This window comes from Neopelma chrysocephalum, unplaced genomic scaffold (assembly GCF_003984885.1).
Source record: "Neopelma chrysocephalum unplaced genomic scaffold, ASM398488v2 Primary Assembly neopelma1_96234, whole genome shotgun sequence".
NCBI classification, from domain to species: domain Eukaryota; kingdom Metazoa; phylum Chordata; class Aves; order Passeriformes; family Pipridae; genus Neopelma; species Neopelma chrysocephalum.
This window is the reverse complement of record NW_020924883.1, coordinates 398,299-412,065: the sequence shown is the minus strand read 5'-3', so window position 1 is coordinate 412,065 and position 13,767 is coordinate 398,299. Positions and strand designations below refer to the sequence as shown.

At 38.1% G+C, this 13,767-nt stretch overlaps 1 long non-coding RNA gene across 1 annotated transcript; it reads right to left on the bottom strand.

The window, feature by feature from the left end:
- Positions 1 to 12,788: 12,788 nt before the first annotated feature.
- Positions 12,789 to 13,376, bottom strand: LOC113981174. Its single transcript, XR_003538345.1, has 2 exons — positions 13,318 to 13,376; positions 12,789 to 13,035 (listed from the first exon to the last, which is right to left on the bottom strand). It is a non-coding gene; the product is annotated as an uncharacterized LOC113981174 (long non-coding RNA).
- Positions 13,377 to 13,767: the final 391 nt, after the last annotated feature.

Sequence of the window (13,767 nt, the reverse complement as noted above, 5' to 3'; positions counted from 1 at the left end):
ACATAAAAGGCCATTTAAGTATGCTGTAAGAGTTTTCCTTGTCTGTTTTCTTTTTCTTGATGATATCTTTTCTTTATAAAAGAATGAAAGCTTCTACATTCTTGGAAAAGAATCAGATTAACTTCCATTCCCTCTCTAGATATCCATGGGACACCATGCTCAAACAAGCTAGTTCATACCTGAAGGATAATATTTGAGATAGTTTTTTGTGTCTCACCATGTAGAAACTTCTATGTGACTCAAAAAACTTTCAGTGACCTTCTAGAGGAATACCACCACTCAAGCTTGCTGCCTGTTTTTGATGTGAGCAACAGATCCCAGAAGCTCTTTTGTGAAACCCAGCAATGCAAAATGTGACTTTGTACCATTGAATATGTTTGTGACACACATTCTTGGGCCTTCAGACAATGCACTCTGAAGTGACCTGAATTTCCTAGAATCTTGAGGCAAATCCCCCTATTACATTTTGGAATGACATCTATGACTGCCACACATAGTATTACATGGCTCAGTGACTTCCAATATTGTCTTTAGCTTTATCTGTTGCTCCACTTTGAGATTCAGCTGTTCTGCAACTTTTCAGAAACCACATGCTAAGCAGCATCTGTAACACGATGAGTGATACCCATCCTTCCTCACTTAGCAAGAACATCCAGAGTAAAGTATTTGAATGAAGTTCGGATGGCAGTTGCATCCTTTTTTAAGTTTGTTGCATTGCGCACAGGTTGTAATCTGGTGGACTTTTCTTTGTCTGAGTTTGATCCAGGGAATATAGCCAGAGCTAGTTTTTCTTTCAACAGCACTTTTAACAACTTTACATGAAAGACATTTTTCTATTGGTGTGACAGGTCAATATCACAACTCACCGACCTGAGTTGCCTACCACTATAAATGGCTCATTTCTCCTCTGAAACACTTAATTTACCTCATATCTAGATTATCTGCAGTACGGTGAGGTAAGAAATATCTGCAGGCTTTCCTCCCTATGATCAATTCATGATGCTGTAAGAATCTAAAAATTCGTCCTCTTGGGTTTTCTTAGTCATGAAGCTATTGTGTATATGCAAGCAGAGGAAACCTCAGAGAAGTCTGGAGGATTTAGGAAATGCTAATTAAAAGGTAAAGCAACATGTGCTTAGAATCTGCCTGCAAATACTTTAGTAGCATTACTCTGGGGGACTGATTCATTTGCTACACTAGTCTATATGTCTCAGGATTATAAAAGGTCATTTGACTGGCCTGGATTTCTTCAAATTTTATAAAACTCCTTTAACATGGATACTTGGAAATTCCTTTGTGATCTGCTATTCTGTGTTTTGGTATGTAAACAGCACTAAAGAGTTCAACCAGTTCTTCTGTGATTGTTTTGACAGTGGCACAATGTAAAAAAATTGCCCCCATAAAGCAGGTCAGTTGTCAGAGATGCCTACTGTGTGCTTACTTCTGAGCTCCCTTCTGACAGAATTGCATATGTGTAACAGGCAGGAAAATCCACAGACCCCCTGCTCTCTCACAACTGTTTTGCTCAAGTTTACCAGAAATTCACAAGAGCTTTTAGATACTAGATACAACAATTGCTAGATACAGCATTGGATTGACCAGAAAACACAGTCAGTGAACTCCATCATGCTACTACCAGTGCATGGACATCTGGCACTAGGTGCAGCTCCTGGGGTTTCTCTCAAGATATTTTCTGGAGCACCCCCTGCCTCCTCCTTCCATCTGCTCATTTCTTATCTGCTTACTGGGTAGTGATTGATTAGGATAGGCCAGTGGGACATGAGCTGAAGGCCAAATCTGCTCAAAGCAAGATGGACTTGTCAGAGTCATCAATGCTGTTCTTACTTTTGTCATGCGGGTGTTTCATGTACTTGATACACTCCCTGTAAGGGGCAAAACTCAGCTATCATCAGGAAGGAGCTTGATGGGCTTAAGCAGCAAGCCTTGGGCAACAGGGGCTGAGGGAAATTCCATCATCTAAGGACCAGACAAGATGAACTGAGATTCAGCCATGTGGATTGTCCTATCTCCTGCAGCAGGATATGGAAAGACTTCGTGATGATCCTATCAGTCCATGCAGAAGCCCCTTTATTTTCTCCCCTCCTTTGTAATCCTAGTTTCAGGAAATGCTAACCATCCTCCCCCCAGTGTTATCCTGGTTGCTGGAAATATAAGTCCTCTTCCCCCCATATATAATCCTTGTTTTGGGAAATGTTAAACCATTTTCCCCCCATATGTCATCATTGTTACTGGAAATTCTAATCAATTGTGGAATCCCCTGGTTGGCATAACCCAGCCTCCTCATTAGCATGTTCTGCCTCCAAGACCCTTAAATAGCATTTTGCGTGTTCAATAAAGATTCCAGTTTCTACCTCCAAAATTGGGATCTTTTAGTTTTTGAGCCTTTACAACTCCCTACCCTAGATGTCTTGTCACATGGAGCCTGTCTTTGCCAGCTTCTTGCAGTAACCTCACATGACTATGAATTCCAGACAACATCCAAGAAAAAACATTAATTTTGTGATATTCCTCTCAACAAAATCTTGGGTTTTGCCAGAAATTTTGTATATAAGTGGAGACAGGCTTCATGGAGAAGGCCTGTTAACACCTGTGTTTCAAATGTAATGTGGCAAAAAATTACCAGCATGCCAAAGGGAGTGACGGAGAAGTAAATGAGTAGAAAACCACTGCAAAAACAGTCTCTGGGAGAAGGCAAACCAAGATTTTAACAGCGTGTAAAGTCATCTCCCATGTAGCTTAATTCTCCTCAGACAAGGCTTAGGAGGGACTCGACATACATGCAAGTTGACAATTCGTACGTTGATGCTGGAGGGCTGAGTGGGGGAAGTGAACAACAACATAGTCAGAGCAAGAGATAAGCATGGCAGTGGAAGCTATTCTCTTCAGTATCCCATCCTGGCCCAAGCAAAATATTCTCCTGGCACAGCAGTAGCTGAGCTGCAATAGGTCACTGGGAGTGACACACAATAGGTAGGTCGCAACAGCACTAGAAATTACTCGCAGGCTTCCCAGTCTCAGTGTTGCCCCTCTCCAGCTCACACCTTGTGCTTCAAGTAGTTAGGTATCACCTACAGCATAAACTGAAACTAACTGCACCTATTGGTATCTCCACGTGCCATGCACAGGTCCCCTGGTAGCCTTCCAGTACACCCTCAGCTGGCTGTAGGAAGGCATGTGCTGCTTGTTCAGTAAATACAACTACCCAGACTGCACGGGTCAAAGGCTCCTGAACACAAGGATGTTGTATTGATTTCAGTTAAACTAACTGAAAAGCAGAAGCTTTCTTTTACTAAAGCTTTGGACATTTCAACTTCTTGCTCTCTGATATGGTTTGAAGCTGGCTCCCTGCCAAGTCTCCAAACCTTACCACCAGAAGTCCCCCCCCCCCCAACAAAAAAAAACCTCAGGGAGAAGAGGGAGAAAAACTAAGAAAAACCCGAAAACAAGAGAGAGACAACCAAAGTGATATATATAAATATATTTACACTTATATACAATTTCACAAGGGAAAGGGAAAGGGGAAGGGGAAAAGGAACAAAACTAAAATAAAATATATATATATATATATCCCAATCAGTAGCCCGAGATCTAGTAACTAAAGAACGAAAGAGTTAGCAAAGAAGATATCTCACTACTCTCCTGGGACAACCGAGAGTCGCTCTGGAACGATCACCGGCAACCTCTGTCTCCCAAGGTCAGCAAGGCCTAGCCAGGCCTCGCTCCCCAACACGGCAGACTCAACAGCAGGGAACCTGCACCTCCAAGCCGCCGGAAGGAAAAAAGAGCGAAGGCCTCTCCTCCTCTCTTCTTATAGTCTGGCTTACGTAAAAATCGTAGGGAATACTGGGTAAATCTGGACCCTTCCTTGGTTACAAACTGGTCACCAAGGAAGGCCTAGCCCAAACCACCACACTCTCCTATAATCTAAACAAAATCTCTCATGTTTTCAGGAAACAGGACTGTGTCAGCATGCCTCTAGGAGACTTGCTATATCAAAACCCTGATGGAGGACTCATCTCTGTCTCTTTTACTGAGCAATAACAGAAGTTTGGGGTTGTTGGTTTTTTTTGGATGAGTGCATCAGGGTTTTTTGTGTTGGATTGGTTTTGAATTTCATGTGGGCTTTCTGTGTTCTGTGGTTTTGGGTGGTTTTTTTTTTGTTTGTTTGTTTTTTGGTTTTTTTTAAACCCTACAGTACTTACATATAAAGCATGAGAAGTTCATGTTCAGTTCTCTTTTCTGCCTGATGTGGCACCCATCACCTGATTGAAAGCACAGACTGCTAGACATGGTCTTCTCTCTCTCCTCTGCAAGAACCTGTCAACACTGATTTTTTTCCAAAGAATATTCTGGTTTGCATATAGCATTTTATTTCATTTTACAAGCACTAGTTTATAGTAATATATCGGCAGGAACGCCTCCATCTTATCAAATAAGCTGGAATAAACAAGAAAGAGAAACAAGCTCACAAGTAGACCTCATTTTGTCATTTTTGTTATCGTAACACCTGTAGTACAACAACGTATCGAATTTTTCTGTGAGGCTGGCAAAAGGTCAAGCTTCAACAAGGTGCTAGGAACAAAAGTATGTGGAAATGGAAGTTTTTGATGGAAATATATAGACAGAGAGAAAATGAGACATCAAATGAACAAATGTAACTTTGCTGTTTAGCTTTATACTTCAAGATGTATGAGAACAAGGTACCCCCACTACAAAGAAAAAGCACCCTGCATGAGGCAGCAAGGAGACACAAGCAGTCTCCCCTGCTCTCAGTATTGCATGTCACTGTACACCCAGGTGTCTGACAGTTTCAGAGTGCAGGACATTCCCCGCCATGCAGCTTCTCATTTACATGAATACTCACCACTTACTTGGGCAGGAGTTTACTTGGCAGTTGAGTCAAACAAGAATTGAGAAATCGTACATCTTTAGGCTTCACCCAGAAGCAACCCAGGGCAGCAGGCCTGTCTTGGTGACCCCACACATTTCCTAGATCAGGGCCTCCATCTGTCTGTGTTTAGTTTTAGGAGCTCCTTGAATGAACAGTAATGCTGTTAGGGGTTTTCTGTGAATCAGCTGTTGAGCTCCTGGCCCTCCAGTGTAACCAAATCCCATACATTGTTACTCTCAGCTTTATTACCACTATAACTGTTTGTTTGAGAGCAAACTTCTACTCAACCTATTCTCACTCCAACGGAATTAAATATGGGGTTTTATATGTACTGGTACATCCTCAGTTCTTTAAATTCTACTACTCCTTGTAAACCACCTTCATTGTATCCGAGCCAGACTTGAATCAAAAATTGATCTTATATGACTGGGTAGTCACTATGGCACGTAGGAAGTGATGATTCAACTTTTATTGCACTAGCTACAATGTCTAAACACTGGAAATTTAAAGATCCAAACATTAAGAAACAAACCAAAACAAAATCTGAAAAAGAAATGTTAAGGATTCCAGGATTTGGAAACAGAAGGATTTATAGACTATCAGAAGTCATAAAAAGGTAATTTTGGTAAAAATCAGTCCTAAGCTGTAGTACATGAACTTATTCAATCAGTGTCAGAGTTCTTAACCTCACTACTCCCATCATCCCTGAGGTGATTAGGCTGCATTCTTTTATTAAAAAAAAAAAAAAAAAAAAAACAAAACCAAAAAAACCAACAACCCACAAACAATGGTCACTGAAATTTATTCAACTATACAGCAAGGAAAAAAAGCATTCTTTATTTACTGCTTACCAAGGTTGCATCCAGATTTGACTCTTTTCAAGGAAGTAAGTCTGTTAGAAGAATGGAAAATCAGTTCATCTTACCTGCAGCAAACTATTCTGAGTGAATTCATAGTTACACTGCTGTATCCCTTTCACACAAGATGGATAAAGTTTTTTAATATACAGTAATATCACCTGAACTGATGGAAAGAGGTCCCAGACTGAGGGGAAAAGGGCTGTTCTGCTGCTTTTCAGACAATTTGGCATATGGAAAGCTATTTTTTTCATCAAAACAGTCCAATGGGACAGGTAAAATATGATTTCCCAGCTGCTGAATTTGTGTATAAGCTTTATTGCCTGAAACCAGATGACATGATCAGCCAAAGCCTCTTCAGGTTTATCTGTGCCAGCTCTCAGAGGGCTGGAGCACCTCTCCCTTGAAGTCAGGCTGAGAGAGTTGGGACCATTCAGCCTGGAGAAGGGAAGGCTCCAGGGAGATCTTATTGCAACCTACCAGTGCCTAAGGGGGCCCTGTGACAAGAAAGCTGGAGACAGACATTTTGCACAGGCATGTAGTGATAGGACAAGCAGGAATTACTTTAAACAGAAAGAGGGCAGGTTTAAATTAGATGTTAGGAAGAAATTCTTTGCCATGAGGGTGGTAAAACACTGGAACAGGTTGCCCAGAGAAGTTGTGGGTGCCCCATCCCTGGAATTCTTCAAGACCAGATTGGATGGAGCTTTAAGCAACCTGGTCTAGTGGAAGATGTCCCTGACCATGACAGGAAGGTCGGAACTAGGTGATCATTCAGCTTCCTTCCACATCAAGCTATTCTGTATTCTTGTGATTTGAAACATGGGGTTGAAATTCCCAAGGAAATTTTCATCCTTGCTTCTAGGAGACCTCTGGCCATCAGATGGCTTTCCTCTTCTAAGGTGGCTGATATATCTAAGAGTGTGTCTTAGTTTAACACGACACAAAGGTTTGCTAAAGAGGGTAGGACAGGAAAAACCAAACTCCTCCCTTCAAGTTATTACAACTTCGAAATTAAGAGGCTTCAGGCAAAAAGGTGTGAAAAAGAAAATAACAGCTCTTTAGAAAACATATATATATGTGACAAAACAGAACAAGCAACAGTATCGCAACCAAAACTTTCACCGAAAAGTATTAAGTGTGTGCGGAAGCTATTATGTCATTCTTATGTATCTGCAGAGGAGGAAATAGTATTTTCCTTCTGTAAACCAGATATGAACAGCTTATGGAGACCTCCACATACTGATTATGCTGAGGCTGAATTTCAAAATAAAAAGTCAGTCTCTGTTGATCATATACAGAGTCACATATGGAGTCTGAAGAAGAAAGCAAGGAAAGATTTAACTGTAGTAAAAAGTTTTTATAGTGTTATCAAGTAGTGCAGAGGGTAATAATTTAAAAAAAAACCTCAAAAACAGATTGCGCATTGAAGGGCAGTAGAAATTCTGGCTTAGAATGGAAAACAGACTATATGCTGAATGGAGTAGAAACACTCTGGAAGATTCTCTGAAATGAAGTCTTTCAACTCCTTCATGTACCTTAGATTGTTCTCATTTTAAAGTAAGCTTTATCTGAGTGTATTTCACCATAATTTAGTCTTTACAGTCATTAGCTGGGCATTATCCTCTCCTCCCACCCAATTTTATTATTTTTATTTATTATTGCAACAATTTTATTACATTGCTTTTTGAATCTAAGAATGCACTGTTCAAGTATCTGACGTTGTATACAGACTAATTTCTAGTCCTACCTCTTTCTCATGCTCCTGTTCGTTAGTCATCAAAAATTTTATTGTTATGGAAGAGTTTCAGATGTGTACTGTTATCTCTGTTCAAAGACTGGGAAAAAGAAAGCAGCAGAAAGATTTTCCAACTATCTAATTTTTTTCACTATAAAAGCCAGAAGGAAACTTCCCTTCCTAAAAGCACCAAGTAATCTTTAAGTAATCCATTAGAAAAAATTCCTTTTGCAATGCCGAGATGCAGGGGCTATGTCACCTGTGCTTGGTTAGGACTTGACCGTGTAATCCCCAATCATATTTATAACTTTGCTTTGCAAATAAGTCTGGCAAAATCTGCAAATGCAAGTATGAACTGTGCGATTGCTCTATAGACTGTTGTGTTGTTATGCAAGAGTTGAAGCATGGCTCAATTTATCTACAGGTATGCTTACAAAATCAGTCATATTTGAAGGCATCTTACTCTGCCTGGAATTCCTTTGCTGCTGCATCAGCCCCTTTTTAGCATTGTTCCACAGACACAATAGGAAGTGTTTCTTCAAAATAGAAGACCCATGCTTTGAAACTATTTTGAAAGCTATAGAGAACTGAGATGAAGAGAGTTTCTTTCTATTTTCATTCCTCTACTTCTCACATCTCCTACTTTTTCTCCAACATGGGAACACCACAAGTTGTCTCAGAAACATATTCATTGAGCAGCAAGCTGTCTAATGCGGGCATTTTCCATGAACTTAATAGCTGTACACAACAATGATGCAATGTTGATCAAAATTAGTAGTTGAAAGTTTGTTCGCTTAGAATAAAAATCACCAGTTTATACAGCTTATGAAAAACAGGATTATAAAACTATTTCTACTATAAATTTTCCACATCTATTACACAAGTTCACATTTTTAAGGGAAAAACAAGTTCATTTTCTATAGATTTCTGGATTAGCTGCATGAATTAAATGGATCTTTCCACTAATAAAATTAGCTTTGATCCTGTAAACAATTTTTAAATACTTGTGTTATGTACTTTTAATTCCAAATGATATGCAATACTTGCAACATTCTTGTGGGAAGCCACAAAACTGTTATTAATACATGATTCTGATTCATGTTGTACAAAGATATCTCCTGTTCTTTGGAATAATTTGATGCTCATACCACCAACTTCTCATAGCTCCTCAACTATAGCAGCAACTTAAAAGCACCAAGATCCTCTTGAAGAAAATCTTCTGTTCCTTGTTTTTCCATCTTTTTTTTTTTTCATTTTCACTCTGTGATTTAGACCAATTCACTTGAATAAACAGACACTTCCTCAGTTTACACAGCTCCATCATGCAATTATATTTAAAAGCCAGATAAAATCAACATGAAGGGTGTTTTGAATTCTCAGGTATGAAGTAGATCTAAATTTTCATGTCTTTCACCCATTATTTGGGGTTTATTTTGGACCATAGGAATAACCTGGTCTCCCTTGTAAGGTGTGGTCTCTGATGCAGTGCAACTGACCAAATGTTGCACTAATGATTCTGCCAGGTGATCAGTTGGTCATTTTAAGAAAAAGAGGGTTTTGGCCACTACCAAAAGCACAATAGTGTGCTGGAACGACCAAATTGCTTGATCTGTCATTTATATTCTAATTGTAGCATATTTCACACATGTCAGTCTTTAAAAGCATTTAGCACATCACATTTAGCCTCAAAGTATAAACTTAAATAGTTCTCATATCTCATTAAAAAAGAAATCATTCCCAATTTCATTTTCCCAACAGGAAAAAAAAATCTATTGAATGCTATGTCTTGTTCTTTAGGACATAATTGTCCTCTTTAAAAGCTGGAACACTGTGCTACAACTCAGACTGGATGCATATTTATTGCACATGTATAAACCACAATTTTACAGGAAAAGCTCATGTGGCAAAAAAATAACATAAATGAGCATACTCATTTTATAAAGTACAGTATTAAAAATACAAATCAAAATCAATGAGAGATAGCCTAATTTTATGGTAAAGCAACTTAAAATATATCAATATCTTGGGGGAGGAAAAATAGTTTTACATCCAGTTAAAGTGGTGTTATTCATTAGAATCTAACATTCTAAATTCTGAGAAATAACAAATTGTGGAAATGGTATATAATTTCCTTTCTATGATAAGATATATTCCAATCTGTAAGTAGCAATTCTACCATAGGTCACAAAATGCATCTTCTTTGTTTGCAGATGTATACAATATTGAAATTCACAGAAGTGTTTCAGATGCAAAAACTTTAGTGATCCAAAGTTTGGGGCTGCAAGAGTTTGAAGTTTCTATGCCATAGCACACAGGCTATCCAATGGGTTAGAACTGTTCTTTCTTTAAAAATACTAACATAAGCTACAATAACTTTAAAACCTGAATATGATTAGGGGTTCTTTGTGCTTAAAATCAGTCTACCAGTAACAAAGTGTTAAAATGGCATCTGTTAGGTTTAATGTTAAAAGCATTGCAATTGGAACATTTGGAACATCCTCCAAAACCCAAATGTATGACTGTACAGACTCCTTCCCTAACACATAGACAGAATTAACCATTGACATTAATAAATGGGCTTACAAATCCCAAGTCTTCAGCATTATTCCTTGGAAGTCTTCAGCATATATTTGATCCCTTCTGTGTCATAGCATCTTGCTTCAGAGCATCCAGCATTCAGTCAGTTTGCATGGGACAACCAAGAGCCAACTCTTGCAGGCCAGTCTTGGATGTGCAAAGGTTTACACCACTGTTGATGATTAGGCAGGGGTAGACAGCAATATTTCTTTTATTGGTTTTTTTTTATGAGCATTTGTAAGGTTCCTTAGGTACGACTAAGGAACCAAGAGTTTTCCAGGGTCCATCATTCCAGGGTCCATCCACTGCTTGTAGGATAGATAAAACCATAGTTTCTCCACCTTGGTAATCTGGGAATTTTGGCAATACCCATGAATACAGACTTCTGATAGGCTGTTGGAAGTAGTGTCATGTCAGTTGCTGCTTCCGCACAAACAGACTGCCAGTAAAAATTGATACTTTATTCCCAGTTGATGATGCCCTCAAATTTTTCACATCCTTATTGGCTGAGCATCCATTTATTCTCCACTGGGAGCCAGCCAACTGCCCAGGCAAGGTGACCACCAAGAGATTTAGCAGATTTTGTGGAAACATTTTATTTTGATTTAATATAAACTGATTTATACTTTCACTGTGGTTCTGAAGTTTGTTGAGGTTTAGCATAAGAGCAGTAGGTACAGGGCACTGCTCATACAAAGATTTCTAGCAGTGTTTCTGCCTTGGCCAGAGTCAGGTACAACCTTCTTTTTATACTTTCAGAGGAAACCTCTCCTGTTTTAGTCAGGACAGTCAAGTAAATTAATTTAAGATTTTTTAATATTTCTCGAACCAGGTTTAAATTGTCACCTACAAGCCACATGACATCAGTCATGTATTCAACTGTGAAGCAAGAGGCAACACTGCACAAGGCTGGTCAGAGCTACCTGAACCAGAGTTTGCTACCAGAAACTAGCAATGCAGAAGGGAAAACCTTGGAAAAGCAATCAACTCACAGATAACCACAAACTGAATCCAACATCTAGCCAACAACTGTATCACTTACAAAGGAGGAATCTCATCCTTAAGTCTAGTAAGATCATTATTTTCAATAAATAAATGACCACAAAAGCAAATCCTGGGTCAGAAACCTAAATAAAGCTGAAGATAATAGAAAAGCTGCTTAGGTTGAAGGCAGTGTCTGGATGTAATAAGAGCACCATGCAGAATTGAAAGGATAAATCTGGAAAAACTCAGAGTGCAATTTGTTAAAGTGTTTTAATTCCCTTCCCATGACAGAGCAGGGAGCCAAACAAAATCTTCTTGCATTAGAGGATGGGATGATACAAACAGGGTTTGTTCCTGTGAATCAAATACTCACCAAAATTTCCATCTGATAATCATTTAAGATTATCAAAGTGTTAATCTTGAAGGAAAGGAATCAACAGTCATTTCTTAGGGGAAAAAAATGGGAAAGTGGAATAAAAGTTTTTTATCAGGAGAAATACTGCGTATTCTTAAATCCTTCCTAAAAACATTCCTTTAGGCAATCTTCATCTTTACTGATAAAAATGAAAAAAGAAAAGGACAAAAAATTTGCATTCAGCATAACACATTTATAGAAGTAGGTAAAAAGCACAAGTTCTCTCATGCATAATTTTCTGCATAATATTAAAAGTGGTGTGATTACATTTATGGTAATTGATAAGGTCCTTAGCTAATAAAGATCAGGGGTCAGCAGTTTAAAAGCAACAATGGAACGTTCCCCACAAAACAAAACCAAAGCAAAACAACAAAGCAACAAACAAAACCAAGGAGCAGGTATATTCTTGACTTATTGTGTTCTATAGTTTTCTAGGACATTGATCTCTTTTTGTTTACTTCTGCGTTAAATCATGATGCCATACCTTGTATTTTTTTCCTTTATTTTCTTCCTAATTCCCATTATTTCTTTCACCTCACACCACACTTCTTTAGAAGAGTTAAGTTTGCAGGTGGGAGATAATGATCTGTGAAGAATTGCAGGTAAAAGTATAGAAAACAGAAAGATTCAAAAATGATACACTTTAATACATTGCCAGTTATCTCAATTTTAATGTAAGTTTTGCGATATTTGCCTTTTTTCCTCTCAAGCTTGGGCTGCCATAAATAAAAATCTATTATAAGAATCACAGTGCACTTTTAACTAAAACTCCAGATATTTCTAGCCCTCATAACTGAAAAGAAACCACAATCAAAGCCAAAAAAACCCTCAAACTTCAGAAGAGCAAAAGAAGGACTAAAGGCTAAAAAGGGAATAAAAAAGATTATTTCCCTGCCAAACTTTTTTTAAGCAAGAAAACTTGAAAGCATTTTTATAATTCACAAAATATTTACAAAAAATGAAGAAACTCTTCAAACAACAATTGCTATCCTCATACTGCCACTTAAAAAGGAATCCATTGTTTAAAGTATTTTCTATTTTCTAAACAAATGATGATTAAGCCCAGTGAACACACTACAGTAAAAATTAAGACACACTTCCCAATTGTATAGCTCTGACTGTTTAGACAGCATTAAGACTTGCACCATACAATGCCTATTTCCTGTGGCAAAATGTAATACTAGCATGCCCTTATTTCTCACTATACCCATTCATGTTTCCAATATTGTCTCTATGAAAACTGTGTCTAAATATCCCACGTCTTTCTCAGATGTTTTTCGAAAAACATAAACTGAAGATGCATTGGATTTGGATAGAGATTTTTATTTCTTGCAGAGTATTGGTGGCACACCACTTAGAAGGCTAATTAGAGTTTTACATTGCGTTGTGTACTTGCCTTTATATTTAGGAGTTTTTTGCAATTTTTGTTCTCTTCCCATCATGTAAAAGTAGGAAAAGGTGAATAAAAGGCCTTGGAGTCCCTTAAGCATCTGAGCTTCTGCAGTGACATGCTTGCCTCTAGGGACATCTTCCTACTGGGGACTTACAGGACCTGCATAAACTCAGAACAATAAAATTTATGCACACACACACATATTTATCAATGACAGATTAGCCACAGGAGGATCTACATAATGTAATTCCACCAGTATTTTTTTTTCTAGGTGGACAAACTCTAGCAATGACCCATTGTTTACACCTCTTCTTCATTAAAAGCTGTTGGCTCTTCAAGCAATTCCACTCTATGGATGATGGCATCTTTAGAGAACTCACATTAACCAAGCACTGAAATCTGTACCTGCTTTCTTCCACTTTTTTTCTTCCAGTTGCATACCTTTTAGAAGCTATACAGCTTTCTATCAGCAGATGGCCATGTTGTTTTACAGCTATTTTTCCCTTCTGATTCTTTGGATTAAATGTTAGAAAGACAAAAGATCATAGCCGGCCCAATGTGATCTCTTTATGTATTTCTGTCTTGTATTTCCATCACAAGGTCAGCTTTCTTTTAAAGATTAGTTAGGTAAGGTTTTTCTGTATGCATTCAATAAATTTTAAGTGTTAACTGCAACATTTCTTAATGATAAAGTTATAGCTAAATATTAATAAGAAAAATCGTGGTCAGGTACAAGAGGATCGCTAGTTGCTTTCAGATTCTTAAGGTTTTTCAGAAATCCACCTGAAAACAAATAAAACCCAGGAATTTTCTTTGGTATTATTCTGCTCTGAACTGTAGTAGCAAAAAGACTTTTCAGAAAACTGTTCCTCACACAAGTAAAACATCTGG